Consider the following 17,199-nt stretch of genomic DNA (forward strand, 5'->3'; position numbering starts at 1 on the left):
ATTTTTGTTTTTCATGACATCATTCTCCGGTCAGATTTTTTCTGCTCAGTTCTGCCTATTTTGATCTTATTTCAGAATCTGCTGTTTTAAAACTCGGTTTATTTCATGCAAATTAGCCCCCAACTCAGTGTTGGTACTTGCTCTTTATATGAAAATGGCTACAAACAGAACACAGTTGTACAACCATACTTCTACACTTCTTCTGCTTCAAGGTCTGCTTCAAGGTCTGACTGCATTTCCTATGACGATAACCAACCAATCTAAGAAAAATAACGGTTTAAAAGCTATAAAAAATTTAACTCAAAAACAAATTATATGCCTTTGAGATTATTTTCAAACAGCAAAAATCCTGGTCTCAGACTCCAAGACTAACTAATCTGGATTTACAATAAATGAAAAGGTCAAATGTGTCTTTTACTGCAATTTAATTTCATTACGGTTTGAATTTAGCTTGTCTGTGACAGTCTCAAAGATTTGTGAGAGAACGTTAGTGAACAAACAGCATCATGAAGATCAACAAACATACCAGAATGGTCAGGGTTAAAGTTGTGTCGAGATGAAAACAGAATTGGAAAATAAAATGGTAAAGTCCACTGACCACACCATCCCGTCTGTGAAACATAATGATTGGGATACTGTTCTCCAAAAGCCAGGAGGATCCTGGCTAATGGAAAATGGACAGGGCTAAATGCAGGGCAATCTTGGAAGAAAACCTGTTAGGGACAAAAGAACCAACACTGGGGGAGATGCCAAAAAACCCCTCAGAATAAAGCCAGAGCTTCAGTGGAATGGTTTAGATTAAAACCTGTCCATCTTTTTCAGTTTCTCAGTCAAAGTCCACACCTAAATTCAATTAAGAATATATGGCAAACTTGAAAGCCAATGCTCACACACCACTTTATGTTTAATCAATCATGAGTTTGTTAGATTTTTTTAAGGGGCTAGCTACTAAAGACTCCTAAAAGAGTTGCAGCTGTGATTGTAACCTCTAATTGTTGCTTTTGTTTGTCAAATAATGTGGATCAATGGTTTATTGTTCTGACAAGATCTTCCAGGAAATGCATACATTTCTATTTTACACAAGTTTTTTTCTTTAAACTAGAATCTCAACTGGGCTACACTGCAAGGCAGCAGTGCTATTCTGTTGTCTTGCAGCACTATAGTTAGTAGCATATTACCTCAGCTAACGCACAGTTCCACCAGGTGCTTGCTAATTGCTTCTGGCTAGTCTGAAGGAGCTGAGGGAGGGAGTAGCAGGTATAGGCTGCTATTAGAGGCAGAACCTCGGAAGCTTAAAAATCGCAGCATCAAGGAGGAGCTGCCGCTCAAAGGCAGTACTGGGTCCCACTAAGCATGAACGGTTGCCGTTGGAGATTAAAGTATTTCTCAAACATACATGAAAGATGCAAGGCAAAACTCCAAATGAAGTTCCATCCATCCATCCATTTTCTGAACACCCTTCATCCCTAATGGGGTCAGGAGGGTTGCTGGTGCCTATCTCCAGCTGCGTCCCGGGCGAGAGGCGGGGTTCACCCTGGACAGGTCACAGGGCAACACAAAGACATACAAGACAAACAACCATGCACACACACACTCACACCTAGGGAGAATTTAGAGAAACCAATTAACCTGACAGTCATGTTTTTGGACTGTGGGAGGAAGCCGGAGAACCCGGAGAGAACCCACGCATGCACAGGGAGAACATGCAAACTCCATGCAGAAAGATCCCCGGCTGGGAATCGAACCCAGGACCTTCTTGCTGCAAGGCAACAGCTCTACCAACTGCGCCACTGTGCAGCCCTCCAAATGAAGTTGATGAGGGGAAAAACATTAAACACAATATGAAGCTCAAAAAAGTCAACTTAACGTAATACTGCCCCTTTAAGTTAATTGCTGTCTCTAAATTGTCCTCAGAGGTGAGGATGTGGTTGTTCATCCTGTGTTGCTCTATGGTGAACTGGAGACTTGTCCTGGGTCCTGTCCTTTGCCTCTCACCCAATGATCAACCCTAACAGTCAGAAGCGCCTTGTCTCCTCTCCTTACCACCTTGCAATGATAAGCTGCTTTCGAGAATGAATGAATGTTTGAAGGGGGTCCAGGAATGGTGCAGTAAGAGTCAGTTGAATTTCTTCATTTGCAATGGAAACAGATAAAACAGCTTACTGAAATGAACTGACCTGAACCATTCAATTCAGTTTGCATGTTTTCTAATAACTCGCAACAAAGCATCTGCTTCCTGTATTTACATTTTTTTTTTGGTACTCCTTCCCCAGACACATCTAACCAATAAACAGACTGAATGTTGTATTTGTAGCAACAGTTTTTGGCTTGTGTTTGTGTTTTGTATAAAAAGCACAAACCACCCAAAAAGGTTGCAACTTAACAAACTCAGCAACTGCATGCTAGGTGCACAAAGGAGCGTTATCGCAGATCATCCCTTCTAGAAGACTTTGTAACCATCACTGCTCTTGACAAACAAAATAAATGTGTACATCTCTGCTGTTGTCAGCACATTTTTCTAATTTCTTTTAGATAATCTGTTGTTTCTTGTCATCCACAAATACACATGCACACTACATTTTCTATTCTATTCTATTCTATTCTATTCTATTCTATTCTATTCTATTCTATTCTATTATATTATATTATATTATATTATATTATATTATATTATATTATATTATATTATATTATATTATATTATATTATATTATATTATATTATATTATATTATATTATATTATATTATATTATATTATATTATATTATATTATATTATATTATATTATATTATATTATATTATATTATATTATATTATATTATATTATTATTTGGACCAAAGCAGGCTTGTTTCAAAGACATCTAGGCCTGTGAATCAGGCCTAGAAGTCTGTGTAGAAATGTGCATTTCCTGTTATACCACATGATGGCGGTGTTTTGCCAGCATTAGTCCTTAAAATAGCTAAGACGGAAAATATGTGTATAACAAATGTAGGCGAGGGTTGTTATTGTGATTCAGCTCCTTGCCACAGGAGAGAGAAACCTCTCAGAGGCACACTGCATATTTTTCAAAAATTCATGAAATAGAGGCAACAAATAAAAAGCCTGTGGGTATTATGAATTTGATTTAGTGGCTTAATTCTCATGGGAGACAGAAAATGGGGGTAGGAAAACAGCATGCAGTGGTTCATGGAGTGTTGTGGTAAATTACACATTTAGAGGCAACAAATTGCAACCTGAAAGCTTGTTTACTGTTTCACAGCATCCAGTACTAAAAGAAGATGTATGCATGTGGTTTTGTCTTTCCTTTGCAAACCAACTTGACCCCAACTGGGGTAAATTCATGAGTTTAAAAAGAAATAGTTATGCCTACAAAACATTAGAAACTGTGCTCACATTCCTCTGTGCTTCAGGAAGGCATCATTTAGCAACATGAAAGGTGTGTGTGTGTGTGTGTGAGAGAGAGAGAGAGAAAGAAAGAGAGAGAGAGAGAATGTCTCTATTGAGTATGTTTCAAGTTAATGAACCTCTGCTTTACAAAGCTGACCCACCTCAATAAAAAATGAATGTCATTTAACCTGAATGATTAGACCGAATCACTGAATAAGCAGGTATTTGCATAGAGCAGAATTTGATGAAGTGTAACCTTTACGGCACCAGCCGTGTAACTGATGACTGATCCAGAACCCTGTCCGCCCAGGTTTGCTTTTAATAAATGTAAATGGGTAGATTTTTGCATCACCATCAAGTAGAAAAAGACTAAACTTTCTTCCAAAAGTTGAGAGTGCAGAGGTGGAAACTGAATCAAGGAAAAATACAGATAAGCAGATTTCCAGCAGGCGAGCTCATCCTTCAAGTTTGATTTTAAACATGGACCTGGTCCAAAATAAAGAATCTGTATTCTTAATTTTTTTGCACTTGATCCTTGAACCTTTCCTTCAGGAGATTTATCAACTTGTTAGCTATACAAGTTTCCGATTTACTGGCTTTTAACTGAAATGATCCTTATTTTAACATTTGCATATGTTTCTACTCCGTTTTAATTGTTCTATGAAGTGTTTGCTTGATCCCTTGATAACCAGCTCAATATTTTTTTTACATTTTCATCTGTTCTTTATTCATTTACCTTTGAGCTGTCATTTTTGCATGTTCACTTGATTATTTTGTCAGCATTTCAGTTCCTTTACTGTGTCTCTGTTTCAGTTTTTTGTTTGTTTTGATGTTTGCAGCCATTTTGCATCTATTTGCTGCAGTTTTGCATCATGCGCCATCTCCCTGCTGTCCTTTTGTGTTTAAGAGTACTTCCCTCCGCATTTGCGATGGGGTTTGTATCTATTTGTATTCATTTAGCATCTCCCTTTAGTCAGTTCTGTCTTGATTTGCATATTTATTTTGTGTGTAAGAGTTTGCAGTCCATTTGAGTTAGTTCACTATCTCATTTTAATTGCTTTGCACATTTTCTGCTATTTAAATTTTTCTTGTGGTTGTGTGCTTCACTTTGTGCCATTTTGTGGCTCTGTGTAATTGTTTTGCATCGCTTTAGAGTTGCTCCGTGAAGCTATGTGGAAATTTAATAGAGTTGCCAACAAGGAATGCCAATTATTTCTTAAACAGTATCTAAACCAGAGCTCAGGAGTCAGGAGATGAACGCAATCTAACAGGTTGTTCCTCAGAATTGTGAAGTAAATGTTTATGTATTAGTTTATTCAAAGCAGTTTCAAATTTTAAATTTCATTTTAGGAAAATTCAGTATTTTTAAACCTTAAATAAAATCAAGTGAATAGTTCAGTTTGGAAAATCAATGTAAACTCTCCAATAATCCTCAAATTATATATATATATATATATATATATATATATATATATATATATATATATATATATATATATATATATATATATATATATATATATATATGTAAGTGTGTGTGTGCGTGTATATATATATATATATATATATGTGTGTGTGTGTGTAAATAAATCTTAATGTATTTACCAGTATTTCAAATATGCTTCATTTTATTTTTGTTAAATTTAGTCATACTATTCAATTCTTGGTATAATATAAAATTTCTTTGTTTAGTGTAAATTCCTCTCACATTCCAAACTTGGATTTCCATGAATGATATAAACGTGGATTTCAAGTTTGTCTTAGATTCCTAATTTGCAAACTGTAATCTAAAAAGATGAGGCTGAGACTGAGCACACCTCTTGGGAAGTAATAGGCAATATCGATATAAATGAGGAATGATCACTTTGCATTACACTGCATGGCTCCAGAGGAGAAGGGAGTGACTCCAGCTGGCATCATCTCCTTCACTATGTGAGTCTGAGTGAATGCAGTACAACAACCTGACACTGGTGCGCGCACTGCAGCTTCCATTCCAACCCACTCACACCAGGATCCGCAGCAGCCAAAATCAAGCCAACCTGCATCAGCCACACGCATGCAGGAAATTAATTTGCTATGCCTTCAAAATAAATCACCCAAGCTTCTGGTGGGAGTTGGAGGCACTTTGAAAACAAGGATGAAGGTGAGTTCTGTATATGAAGACTGAGGAAACTGATGGGAGAAATTTGTGCTTCATTTTTATCTAGCCAGAGATTAGCAGGGATTACTGGGGCAGAAGCCAGAGCAACTGAGATTTTTGGGGGTCAAAAAGAGAATTGCTCTTTTTATGAAATATATGTTTTTCTAAACACCATATTTTCTAAGTACAAACCCATCAATCATTTTGAACAATAAAGGCCAGAAATTCTTTAGGATGTGAACTTAAACACATTATGAAATGACTAAATAACATCAACTAAATATAACTAATAAGTCTAATATTAATTAAGGGTAGAATGTTTTAGCCACAATGTTTGATATTTCTGTTTTAAATGATTGTGTAAACATTGTAAAATAGTGAGGGGGACATTGCCCTCTTTCTCTCACCCTGGTACTTTCACCTTTTACTGCATTTATGCATTATTTATAGTTATTGCTGTCATTATCATTTTGTTCTCTTAATTTACTCTTGGCCCATGCTTAGCCTTGTCTCCTTCCTGTAAAAAGCCATTGAAGACAACCCTTTACTATAACTTATGTCTTTTGTATTCTACAGATGGATCTACTGGAGTAGCATTAGTCTCTTTAACCATGTTTCTCAAAACATTGTCCACCACTAACAGCTGTATCTGCTACTAATTACGTGTATCGTATTTTCTTATAACAAAGAAAAGTGACTGCTGTATCCTTTTAACAGTTGGTCATGGTGCATGCCGACTCACAATTCATTTACTGTGGAAGGCCTAATCCATTTAAATAGTAGAGGTTCCTTTCCACTGTTGCCACATGCTTGCATGGGAGAAGCAAAGTCAGAGACTTGATGCAACCAGCCACAAATTCAAAACACCAACCACTAAATATCTCTGAAATTGTTTAAGCTGTTGTGCATTTAACACCCTTACTTTTTCATTTAATCATAAGTCAAACATTAAACCAATTGCTCACAGTCATTTCACATGATTTATTAAAGCAGAAAACATGTTTTGGAGGTCAATTTACTGCTTTGGTTTATTCAGGTTGGCATCCATGTCTGCTGTGCAACTTTGGAAATATCAGAATATTTATGTTTCTAATTAGAATTTAGTTGCAAATACAGTGTGCATAAAATAAGATTTCAAGAAATTGTGAAATTAACAGGATCAAAATATGCTGCCATAGGGGAGGGTTGATATCAAATTATGAAGTGAACTATTTCTTCTAAAGGGGTGGTATTATGTATTTATCATGCACATGATGCCATTTTAAAGCACAATCAAGTAGCTATGTTAACTTCTGTTAAGATGTGTATCAAACACATCTTAAAGAGAGGGTGAAGGGGAGGGGTATCATGTAAAACAAACTTTTTTGAGCTTTATATCATGTCATCATGAAATTACACTATGTGCTTGGAAAGTATGACACCATCCCTTTAACAAAACCACAAAAGTATGAAGATTCTCTATTGTATGAGCATAGTTACTGGGTTTGTTGGTTACTTTCTATGCAACCTCTGTTACTCTATGTGGTTGTGAAATTGCCTCAAGCTGTTTCTTGATTTCTAAATGCAGCCCAGGTGCCTGTGTGTGCATCTTCTACCAACACTAAGCATCACATTTATGGCCCTTTGTTCCCATTTAGTGGTAAGAGTTTGAATGACATCCAGTAGTGATTTTGCATTATTCACCTGTATTTGAAATACTGTGGTGATTAACCCAGACAGAAACTTAGTCAATTTCAAACTTCTAGTCTGCCGCAGAAACAATAAAATTCATGTATCAGTGAAATTTATTTAATTGCTTTTCTTTTCTGCACACCGCATTTAGTGACTACTTTGCAATAAATTTAGACCTACCGCTTGGCTATAGCCTACTTCCTTAATATCTATACTTCCTTAATTTCAAAGTTGCTATCTGTACATGATTAAGCATCTGGTTCCCCTCAAAAAGTCATCTGATTACAAATGGGAAGTTGGAGATTTAGATCTTGTGTTAGTGTGAGAAGTTCGCTCACTTCTGCTTGCTTGTTTCTTTGCCTCAGACTGGGTCTAATTCTAATTGTCCTGTAGAGTAACTTGGATTGAACCGCACTTTATCTTACTGGATCTGAATTTCAGAATACGATTTTATGAAATGATCTGGAATTTGGACAGAATTGGGTTCCATATTTCTGGAGATAAATTGACGCTTTTTGTAAAGATTATATGTCTTTAAGTTGGCGCCATGTAAATAAACTGACTTGTTAACTTATTGGAATGCCACTCAAAGATGAAATTACAAAGACTTTTATTTTTAAAATTCTTCACCGGATGTTGTGGTTTCCCTCCTCCCCGCTCTGTGTTGACACCGGCCATTCAGTAGATCCCCACCGAGCAGACTGGACTGCCGTATTCAGAGACCCAAGCTCCTCCAGTTCCTGTTTCCGCTGCAGCCTTTCTGCTCAGTTTTCTGGAGCAATAAGACTCGCATCAAACCCAGCCTCCGGCAGCCTCCCCGCCGTCCCTCCGGTCGCATGCCTCTGGAAGCTGACGCGTCAGACAAAGGTAGGAAGGGAACTATCGCTTTCATTTTGAACGCAAACGCTGTAAAAGGAGGCAGTGCTTCAGCTTACATTTCCCGGCCTGTTGACTGCGTCGCGGCTGATGAGATCAGGGTAGCCAAATAGCGGTCACGGCAGAGAGCAATCCCTGTTACCGTTATCTGAGCGCCGCTGCTCGGATGTGTTTGTGCGTCTTCTGTTGGGGATGTGAGGATGCTAGCCGGTGCTCCGTGCCATGCTTTGTTTATTAGTGAGCAAAGCAAGTAGGACCGGTGTTGTTACCTTGGTTTCAGTTGTGAGACCGTTCATTCAGTGTGGTAGATGAATTAATCATTTATTTGACAGCTTTTCTTTCAGGTACAGTTAGAGCTAGAAGGCACTTAGCTTAAGTATAAGTATGTCTGTGATGGTGTGACGCCTGCATGAGATAATACCGTAAAAGAAACAAACAAACAAAAAAAGAAAGAAGAGTGAAACACATGTGACCCACAACCTGGAAAAGAACCCGCATGACACAATTAGTTGTGCATCTTCTTGTGTCGTCTTGTTTTGTTGTGAGTGCAGCTGCCAGTTTGGTCAGCATCATCGCATGGCTGCCGCGGCCAGGATGAGAGATGTGCAGGGTAATAATCACCAGAGCCAGGCAGGAGTTTGTTTTCAGTATCTTTAGGTGTGGTTTAATAAGGCCTCTGATACGGTGAGTAAGACGAAACGGTCTGGCATTACACCAGGATAGTGATAGGGTGACGTCTGTTTCACACAACTTTACAAAGCTGTATGATTACAGAGGCGGGCAGACGTCATGCACAAACAATGATGTGCTAAACGTGGATGGTGTTTAGCACATACACGTTTAGCGTGCAGTTTCTTTGGAAACTGCAACCATCCAATACATTGCATGTAAATATTTGTGACCTGTTCACTTTTACATAATTTATTGTTACCACCACAAACTGCACTGCATTTTACTGGGTTTTAATGTAATATAACAAGCAAGTTATGGGGTCTTCCCCAGCCTTACAGCTCCAGAGGAAGATTTTTTGTCCTTGTTGTTTCAGTCAGTTTGGATGTAGAGAATCTGCAAACTAATTGTCAAGTCTTGCAGCAGATTCTCAATTAGCTCAAAATCTGGACTTTGACTATGTCATTTTAATATATTATATAATCTAAACCTATTTTGACTTCATTTTTCTGGTTTTTGTCCTTTTGGGACGGTTTCACTCTTCCCCATATTTGTGGAGTTGTCCTGCCAACAAGACATAGAAAAATTCCAGTATTCTTTATCATCTCTGTTGTTTATTTTATAAGACTCTTTGGATCTTCCTTACATGACAGCAAACTGTTTTGACAATAAGTGCCGTAATATTTCCAGACTCCTAATCCATTTGCACCAACATTCCTACTTGAATTGCAGCTACTGATAAGGCGGAAGGAAACTCAACTCCTATGGACAACTAATTCATCATTAATGTTATCTTATAAAGCCTGCCTTGGTTACTGGCAGAGCAGATTGATTGAGTTAGTTGCCCTAATCCATTCATGAATAAGTAAACAGCCGTATATATTGCGACGACAGCACTTTGTGCCATAGTTGGAAGCGGTGATGGCAGGGGGACGCGAGTCTTGTACTCCGGCGGCAGCGACCAGGCCTGCCTCCGATAGATGTCTGCCTAAATTTAAACTGCTTTCAACTGTCAGTGGCCAATTATTTTACGTTAAGCAAAAGCGACTCGCTGTTCGACTACAATTTGCTTTGATCAGGGCTGTCGTGCCATTTTTAATTTTTACATTTTTTTTTTTTTTTTTGCGCTGAACTTAGGTATTCATATCTGCCAACTGCAAATAATTACATTGGAGTGGTTAATTCAAGGTTGTGCAATTTTTGATGATTAAATCAAATAATAGCAAGGGCAGTCAGAATGATTCTTAATATTTTCAAGAAAGGCTTTGAAGCTTTTTAAAATTTTTTTTAGCGTAAACCAGCTTTGACTTTTCAAACAAATGACTTCAGCACGCTGGCACCTTTCCTGTCATGTTTACACCTAGTCACATGCATATGTAAAGTATTTTGAGAAGTACTGGTAGGCTCCGTTTCCTGTATTTCATTTTCTCTCTTTCTGCCCTTTATGGCCCCACATCTAATACCTCACACCACTGTCTGTCTTCATTTTTTGACTAATGACTTCATTAAACACATTAGTGTTGCTCTGCCAAAGCCGTTAGGCGCGCTGTACTGAGCAAAAATTGGCGGTGACTCCTGTGATAATTTAACCTGTGTATAAAATGTTGGCATTTGTCACATGGTAAGGAGCCTTTCTGTGTTTGTTTGGCTTTTTCTTTTTGTGCAGCAACTCCTTGCCAAGTGGAGTTTTATTTAAAATAGCACCCGGATTTGTTTTTCATTTCACTTCTGTTTGCAGCAGCAGCCCCGTCACCTGCACAGCTAGCACCCATGTTTGCATGAAAAGCCATTCTAATTTCAAGCATCACAGTGTTTTGGCTCAGTGTACAGTGTGTGTATAATGCTTGATATTGGCTTCAGCATGCTGTGTATACATCCTCTTCCCTGCTTTTGTTGTTCCAGATATATCCTTGGTTTTTCCCCTCCAAAAACATCAGTAGGTTGATGATGGGGATGGGGTTATGGGGGGAGCCTGAATGAAGCAAGATTTATTTTCAAGAAATATTTTTGAAGTGGAGTTCCTCATACTTTGAGCGTAAACAACAGGGAAGTAAAAACTCTATGCAAGACCTTAAAATCCTTGTAGTAATTTGTGTTGACGGAGTGACCAAAGGAAGCATGTTCATAGCGAAGCATTTTTTTGTTGGAATTGTTCATCTCAGTGCAGGGAACCTCAGTTTTAGGCTACACTATATCTGAACCAAGCACAAACTATTGAAAAGAGGCCTTTGTTAAATATGGGGAATAAATATCCATGGGATTATGGATGTGTTATGTGAAGAAAATGTTCGTTTGCAATTCCTTGATATTTTGTGCAATATTTGCCTTTCATGTTGGCTTTATTTTTTCTCTGCCATCTTTTGAAACCAATTACTAATCTAATAATGTGTACAATGGCAATAATAACAATTGAGCATGTCAGTATTTTCCACAATAAATGTATTTTAATGGGGCTATTGACACAAAATTCACTATCCGAGTTACATAAACGTACAAAGAATCAAAACAAAACAGTAAATAAATTAGGTTTTGTGTAATAAGGTGGAATGGCACAGAAAATAAATACTGAAAATGCTTCGTGAAATGTTTTCAACACTAAGGAGAAAAGCCTTTGTTGGTATTGACAGTTTATATTGTTAAGCTGGTTAAGAATGTCCCAACTACATTTATCTTGTCACTACACGAAACCACTTTAGTACCATATGCTAGAAAGGAACCCCACACCAAAATATTCCCAGTTCCCAACTTCACAGTTGATATGCTGGTTTTCATGTTTCTCTTACAAACATGGTGTGTCCAATTTCATTTAAAGAATTCAGTTTTGCTTCTATCTCATAAGACGATACTCTCCCAATGTTATATTGGTTTGTTTAAATGTTCTGCAGGAAACTTTAAAAAGGCTTCAAAGTCCACATCACTTAGGTCTGAGTGTGCACAGTTAAAAAAAGTCACCCCACGGTTACAACTTTTGATAGCAAATATTTTAGTCCAAATAAAAAATCTGTATTGACCAAAATTGGAATCGGCAGGTCAGGATTTTTAAAGATTTGTCAGATAGGTGCACTCTAGTGGAAGTGTCATTAGAGGTTTCTATGTATGTATCAATTACATGGGCTTTTAACCACTCTTAATGTTAATTTCATGCCAGTAAACATATTGAAAATATATAATACAAAAAATTTTGACATGATCAGTACTTGTTTTTCTCCCAGTTCTATGGTGAAGACTTAAGAGAACAGCATCTATATGGTATGTATGTAGGCACTGAATTTCTTTTATACATTTTCAGAATGTGGCTAAAGGGCAAAGTCTGTAGGAAAAAGCTGTTCCTCCATCAGTCTTCCCCCGCTGTCATCCTTTGCGGAGGGCCATTATTATCTGTATTGTAAGACAGAGTGTCTGTCTGGTGATTGTGTGAGCCAATCACAGGGTGAGTGTGAGACAGGTTTCCATGGAGAATGGTGGCGAGGACCGGACCGAGAGGCTGCTGAAGCTCAGCTTGAACAAGCTAGACTGATCCAGGCTGATAGCATTCTTCAGCAGGTGAAAGAGTAAGGCCCCACAAGGCTCTTGCTGTTTATCTTCCTGTCTCACTGAGAAGTTTGGAATAGTTCCGTTTGAGACGAACAATAGTAGCTCTACTCAACAGCTTTGTGGCATTAGGTTGTATATTTTTTTCTATACAGTGGATTTATATAACATAGAGCTATCTTTTGTTGGGTATCAAAGATGTTACGATGTTAGATTTGGGTCATAGTTCAGCTTAGAATGTGGCCTGCCTTTGTTTCAGTTGTTACCAGTGCAGGGGCTTGACCTGAAAGCTGCCTCAGATGGTCTGCTGCCCTGGCTCTGTTTGGCCCTGCAGGGAGGTTGCGCAGCAGGAGAGAAAAAAACCTCCACCCAAGATAACATTAGAAAAAATGTGTATTTCTATCCTCACATTAAGCAGACTTATGTTTGTTTGGTTTTGCTATGGGCTGTTATTGCTACAGCAGCCATGCCTGGGAAGTGAGTCTTCTTGGCTCTTGGTGCTGTCCAGAAATGGGTATCATGTACTTCCATTCCCTCTTATTTTCTTGGTATAGGTAAGAAGCACATAACTCTGTAGTTCCTTGATGTCCTGTGGTTTTGCATACATTTCTCTCTCCTCCTGAATTACTCCTTGCAAATATTCATACCTCTTCAGTTTTTTTCATATTGTGTCATGCTACAACCATTAACTTCATGGAGATTTTAAGGGATTGAGCAAGGATTAGCACCTCCAGTCCCAGTGAGATACTGTCTTTTTATCTTTGGATACTATTTGCTTCCTGAATTACACAAATTATAATGGCTAGTTCTTTAAAACCTTTCTGTCATGCCAAGGAGGTAGCCTTTTGAGTTAGGTGTGTCAGAGTAGATATGCATCCAAATGTTGCAGGACAGTGGCTAGCTTTTGGCCAATATTCGGCTCTCTTCACTCACACTATAAAATCCAGTGCAACTAATTGGCATCTGTGTGTAATGGAGTCCCACTAAAAATACAGCTGTTCTGTTAGGGCTTTAGAGTTTTGTTGGAGCACATTAGGGAATAAAAAAGCCCAGTTTGAAAAAGGACTGTGGTTAAGCTATTAAATAATATCCCAAGGTCTGGACTTCTCCAAAGCACACTTCAATCCGTCATCCAGAAATAGAAAGATCCCCGCTGTGAAACACTGTGGTGGCTACATCATGCAGTGTGGATGCCTTTCTTCAGCAGGGACAGGGACACTTCTCAAAGCTCACAGGAAGATTGATTGAGCCTCCATACTGGCCAATCCTGGTAGAAACCCTTCAAGAGGCTCTGGAAGTATTTTAAACTTCAGAAAGCTTGACCTTCTGGCATATCAGGGACCCTAAACATACAGCTAAAGCTACAATTGAATAATTTAGAATTACATATTTTCACATCTTAGAATTGCCAACTCAGTTTTTAGAGCTGAAGTTGAGAATCATTGTGAATATTTGAAAACCTATGTTCCCAAATGCTCTGATTCAATTTGACTGAGCTAGAGCTATTTTGCAAAAAAAAAAAAAAGTTCATAAATTTCTACATGGCCAAATAATTTTAGCTAAAATAGCAATGAAAAACTGTTGATACAGGAAGCTGAATACACATGGATGACATACTATTCAGATTATTTGTAAAAAGAAAAAAACACAACAATCACTCTCATTATTGTGTTAATTTGTCATTTCATAAATACTACTTGCTACATTACGGTAAAACTTTTGTGTGTGTAGTTCTGTGAGTGTGATCAACTGCATCAGAACAAACGAAGGTTTCCAGCTCTTTTTCGTCCTTAACAGCTGAATTCAAATGGGTATGACACACAGTGGGAACTTTTAGCTCATCAGAAGTTGCTCAGGGATTCACAGTGGGACACAAACAGCCCCCTCCGTCCTCTCCCCCCCCATCTTCCCTCAAAACCTCCCACATCCTTGCAGATTCCCCTGGTGCTCAGTACCCTGGGCCCATCAAAGTGCCTTTTAGCCGCTGTGAGTCCACAGCTGAGGACGGGATCAGAGCGAGCACGGAGGGCTGGAGGGATTCAGAGACGCTGTGAAAAATTCTCAGCTGCCCGAGAAGATACTGTGTTTTCTGGGTTTTAGGAAGTGGCACCACACAGCGCCTTACCTAAAGCTAGATCTGAGTACGCTTTGGTCTTCAAGAGCTCTTCCCCTGAACTGGAGTGTGTTGAACGCACAACCCACTCGGATAGCATCAAAGGATACGCAGGACAACGGTTTAGGAGTTTGGAAAAAGCAGATAGAGGAGGAGATTGAGATGGCTTCCTCGCTTCAGGCACAAACACTCAGATCATTTCTAAAACACAACAGAATAGCTGAAGAACCAGACGCTGGACATTAGGATCACAGTGACAATAGCCCCAACTGGAACTCAGAGTGCTCAGGCCCACAGCGACATGCAGAAGGCAGAAAAGAGCACGACTATGAGCTCATGTGACAGAACTGGTGCAGTTCCCACACCCGGGTAGAAAAGGTTGTGTGACAGGCCTGCCTCTGCATGGGGAAAAATTTGGGATTATTCTGCTTTCAAAGCCGAGTCAAAATTTCCCAGCAGCTGCTCCATCGCCGCACACACACACACACACACACTCTGAATGTTTTCTGTTTGGCCAGGAATATCTGATTTAGTGCTAACCAGTATCGAGTGCCCTGTGTGTGACCTCTTCACGTGTCCACAGAGGGTTCATCCCCAGGCCCTGGAAAGTGGGCACTGGAATGTGATGAAAGGTGAACATTATCTTGCTCACAGGTGGGGAGCTAGAAGTTTCACTCCTGTTAGTCCTCCTTCCTGGAGGGCTTGTTTGCATTAGTAAGGCAACATTGTGATTACTGTTGAACTATTGATCTTGAAGGGGTCAATTAATCTCTGTGACCTGCTCTGAGAGGTCATAAAGCAAGGTTACTTGCTTTGTAAAGCTGGAAGCGATCCAGTGTTACTTAACACCTAACCTCTTCCTCCCTCCCATATGTCTTTGCCAAGTTCACAAGAGGTAGGTGATTAATGTGGATGGTTTGCTGCTCTATATCTCTCAATAAGTTCATTGTAAGGGCATGTGGCATTTGCAGTGTGAGCTGCTGATGGTGTGGCGGCTTGCAGGCGTTGGCTGAAATGGTTTGCAAGGGATCGGAGAGGATTGGCCTGATTGGATTTCAGCTGCAGGAGTCCTGTCACCTGGCACAGCGTGGTGCTCTGGAAGTCAGCGGGGCGGTAATCAGACAGCAGTCAAACTGTGAAGAAACAGCAAAATCGGCAGTCAGGCACTGATGGCACACTTACTCACAATGGAAAAAAATGCCAACAAATACTAGGTAAAACTCAAGGGGGTGGTGTGTAAGATGAACAGTAAACGTTCACAATCTGAAGAAAGGAAAGGTTTCTGTTTTCAAGGACTGGAATAATAAAGAGAAAGTAGAAGGTGGAAAAATATCGGTGTTGGAGTGATTTCCTAGATCTGTTGTTTACTTGCTGAGTAAATGAGCTTTGAAAATAAGTTGCTTTATTAATAAAAGATGTACATCCACCCGTCTGTCCATCCATGCATTTGGCTGTACTACCAGCCAGCCCGGAGTTTTTGCAAGTGCCATATTTAAAGGCTGATCACCATAGAAACTGATTTTGACAAAGACATACATAGAAGTATTAAACTATGCTGTCGCCTTCAAAAACTCAAATGCAGCTTTTTTTGTCTGGATTCCAGGAATATCTGCCATCTTACCATCTTTTCCTTTTACAGGTCGAACTAAGATGCTAATATTGCAAGAAACAACCTCTTCTGTTTGCTTTTCTTTTTATAGCGCTTGTTAAAAAGCACTCTGGGAAATATAGGAAATCACTAACTCAAGCCAAATATGATGAAAAACAGGAACAACAAAATTGTAAATATACCAATGAAAGTTGAAATGCATTGTTTGGTACATATTGAGGACATGTGTCTTAGTTGCTTTATTTTTTTCATATCACTGCACAATGGAGTGAGGGGGATTTAATTGGGGTCATCAGCAAAAGATTCAGCTGATAATGCAGAGAAGGAAGAGGAGTGGAATTTTAAGTAGTCGCCTGTTAAAGGTACATGGATTCGTTATAGCCATAAGAGACTGAATGTAATCCTTGATCCTAACATCTTAGGCCTTTTGTTGTAAATTAAAATAGACAAAAATGATTCCCGTTATCCTTGAAATACTTTTTTCCCCCTTTTACTATAGTGAGCAGCATGGCCTTCTTTATGGAGAAAATGATGAAAAGTGGATTTTATGTTCATATTTTTTACAATTCTTTCTCTGCTAGGTTTCTTTACAGCTGATTTAAAATTCAGAAACTTTCCTCAACTTTCACATTTTATTTGCTGGTAGTCAGGAGCAACACAAACAGACTTTCGTAATGATCCGACAGTAAAAACCCCCCAAAAAACCCCGACCATTTTGTCACTGTTAATGTGACTCAGCGCAGGTAATATATTCACTTGTTTTATCGCTTTCTATCAGTTTGAGTTCATTACCCTTGGCTGCTGCATGCTATTTTTACAATCATTCTGCAACCCAAGGACAACCGACATGTCAAGGAGCAGCTGCGATTCCCACAGTGAGCAAGCTTTACTTCAGGCTTTCATACGGTCGGCTCAGCAAAATACTAAAGCACAGAGCAACTAGATCTACAAAGCAGGGAGAACGCGTCACATCAGCATGTTTTGACAGTTATTGTAATTGCAGTGCATTTAAAGAAAGGATTTATTGTTATATTAACCTAATAGATGTATCTTGAAACATTTCCAGGAGCGTTCCCCCCCTAGAATACAGTTGTAATATCTCTTATTAGACCTCACTGTGATGTTCAGTTTATGATCGCTTAATGGTATTCCTGGGTATTTTCTGTTGGCCAGGAAAGTCTCATTTCCAATGCTTTGGTT

At 38.9% G+C, this 17,199-nt stretch overlaps 1 protein-coding gene across 2 annotated transcripts in view; it reads left to right on the forward strand.

Annotated features, from left to right (window-relative positions):
* Positions 1 to 7,639: 7,639 nt before the first annotated feature.
* Positions 7,640 to 17,199, forward strand: part of fut8b (fucosyltransferase 8b (alpha (1,6) fucosyltransferase)) — a 106,435-nt gene continuing 96,875 nt past the window's right edge. Inside the window, exon 1 of one of the 2 annotated variants that reach the window (XM_044107233.1) lies at positions 7,640 to 8,068. The gene's annotated coding sequence lies outside the window, so the exon portion shown is untranslated. The remainder of the gene's footprint in view (positions 8,069 to 17,199) is intronic. The other variant, XM_044107235.1, reaches the window with a different exon arrangement.

Source organism: Gambusia affinis, linkage group LG22, assembly GCF_019740435.1.
Source record: "Gambusia affinis linkage group LG22, SWU_Gaff_1.0, whole genome shotgun sequence".
In the NCBI taxonomy this organism is placed as follows: Eukaryota; Metazoa; Chordata; class Actinopteri; order Cyprinodontiformes; family Poeciliidae; genus Gambusia; species Gambusia affinis.